The following is a 2,996-nucleotide window of genomic DNA, read 5'->3' as shown; positions in this document are numbered from 1 at the left end:
ATATCGAGTAAGTATTACTAACATATATACTCTAAATTATATATATATATATATAAATATATATAGGGTGCAGTTACTGTACGCTAATACCTTAACGTACGGTAGTTACGCGAGACGTTCAAAGGCAAAAAACAAAGCTAAAAACCTAAAACGCTTAGCAAACGCACCCAAAATTAATATATACATATATATATATATAAATATGTATGTATATATATATATTAATTCGTAATATATTATACTCTTAATTGCAAACAGCACAGGACCTCTTTGAAAAACCAAATGCCTGGTAAACGACAAGCATTGCTGGAGAAGGACCATACTTTAAAGTTTGGTGACTAGTTACACGACAAGGCAGATCAATTTATTAAGTCTTTTATAATTTTTAAAATTCTTTTATAGTTTCTGCAATGTAGGTGAAGTATCTAATCCTTGTAATGAAATTCAGGTTGAAAGAGAGCTAGCGGGCTCCCCAGGTTCTGTATCGAAAACCGTAAAGTGGATTGCACACGGAGCACACCGCAACGTTTACAAATACGACTCGTACGACATCAACGGTTTTGAATTTTGTACAAAATCTCATGATGGTAGAGTTTACCAGAACAACGGGGTTGGTGTAGAGGCAGATGACATGCACATCAAAAAAGACGTGGTGACGTATGGACAAAACTTTTATTTTGGGGTTTTGCAAGAGATATGGGTCCTAGATTATCATACTAAAAGAATTCCGGTCTTCATGTGCCAATGGGTTGACCGTAAACATGTCAAACATGATATTCTTGGTTACACGTCGGTCGACCTAAACAAATTTGGCCACAAGGATGATCCGTTCATATTGGCCTCGCAAGCACGCCAGGTGTTTTATGTTCAAGATCAGCTGGATAGAAAAAGCATGTTGTCCTCATGCCTCCAACCAAGAATTATAGGCATTCGTATGACGAGGTCAATGAGGAATTTTAGTACAGTAACTTTCGGTCATGAGGGTAATACATTGCCACTTGTACAACCAAATCAATTGCTTCGTAATGAGTCCCCGGATGATTACTGGCGGCCCGGGAAAAAGCCTACAACTATTCGTAATGGAGATTGACACCGATGTCGGGGTTGTCGACCCAGCAGTTGTGTTCGTTCGGTTAGTTAGATGAAAATAATGTTTAAATATAGTTGTGATACATGATATCTTCCTTCTTTACTTTGTAGTTATTAATTCAAACTATAGAATATTTTTTGTTTTTAATACTATTACTACTTATACGTACAGGCCGGTTTGTTGAATTCGTTTCATCTTCTGGCTATTTTGGTGAATTGGTGTCAAGTTCAAACATACATCATGTTACATCGATAAAAGTCACAATTGACTTGTAGTGTACCATAGTAAGATCAATAAAGTCATTACACTCATAACTGACTCGTGCTATATCAAAGTTACATTAATACAAAGAAAGCCCAAAAATGCATCATTTCTCGTATGATGGTTTTGTTTCTTGCACTACCTCTATTTGGTTATGTTTCAACATACTTTTCAACAGCTGGTTTCATGCAAAACATTATCAACTCATTTTATAAAAAAAAACCATTATGCCCTTCTTTTCACTAACATGCATACCAAAATTGTACCCTCCAGACTTTGAAGAAGCCTTTGAACAAATAAAATTGAGTTTTGAAAAACCGCTTCCAAACTCAATACCATCACCAGTAACCTTAGATTTAAGATTTGGTGACGGCATTGAGTTTTGGAAAGGATTTTATCAAAATCTAACATCTTTGGTAAGTTTAAGATCTGTGGAAACCTTAGATATTTTCTGCTTGGCCAAGTTTGGAAATCACATATATAGAAGTGTAATAAATTTCAGTTACCAGTTTTATTGCAATCATTAAAGTCTCTGTTGTTATATAGTTGGTTGTTGAGTGTATAACTGCATACTACCTGTCAAAATGGTTTCCAACGCTTTGGAAACGCACAGAAGCTAATAAATTTTGAAAATTAATTACATTTATACCTACTACCTGTTCAAAATCTTGGAAATATATTTATGTAATGATAGCCTGTTCAAAATCTTGGAAATATATTTATGAAATTAATTACGTTTATACCTACTACCTGTTCAAAATCTTTGGAAACGCATAGAAGCTAATAAATTTTGGAAATTAATTACATTTATACCTACTACCTGTTCAAAATCTTGGAAATACATTCAAGTTATTTAAAATTAAAAAAAAACTAGTATATCACACGCTTTGTACGCTTTTAATACCTGTCAGAAAATCTTTGAAATGTATTTATGTAATAATAGCCTACATTCAAGTTAATTAAAATAAAAAAAAAAACTAGTTTATCTTACTAGATACGCTACAAATCAACTGAACTACAAAAAATTACTGTCTCAACTACCAAAAATTAAATTTTAGGTCTATTTTGTTATTCACTCACACTAACATCTATTTTAAAGTTATTTATAAAAATATCAACATCAACTACGCTTAAAAAACGCAACCAAAATATAATAATAACATTTACAGTTAATAATAACATTTACAATAATAACATTCACATAACATATTAATACCAAAATATAATAACATTTATAATAATAACATTTACATTAATATAGAAAACCAAATTACATAAAATTAACTCCTAACATCCGATTCCATATCGGAATCTACATCGGATTCTGGAGTCCTGCCATCAGATTCCGTATCCGAATCTACATCCGGATTCTCTTCTGGAGTATGAGAGGGCATGATCCTCTCCCGCATGCCGTCCGATGTGTAGGTGGAGTCCCTAAGCCTATGGAGGCGAAGGTTCACCTGAGAATGGAATGCCCCATAAACGGACACCGTCTTGAAGTGCTCCAAGTCGTTCAACTCGATGTACGCCACCTCGATTCCCGGCACTACCATTTCAATGCTGAAACAATCAGCAGTCGTGTACCCAAGCCACCTAACCATTCGGTTAAGTTGTTGGTACGTGAAGGTTTGAGGGTTGACATAGT

The sequence above is a fragment of the Bidens hawaiensis genome, unplaced genomic scaffold, assembly GCF_021521415.1.
Source record: "Bidens hawaiensis isolate Kalapana, Puna unplaced genomic scaffold, B.hawaiensis_p1.1 tig00032089_1, whole genome shotgun sequence".
NCBI classification, from domain to species: Eukaryota; Viridiplantae; Streptophyta; class Magnoliopsida; order Asterales; family Asteraceae; genus Bidens; species Bidens hawaiensis.
This window is presented reverse-complemented; position numbering follows the sequence as displayed.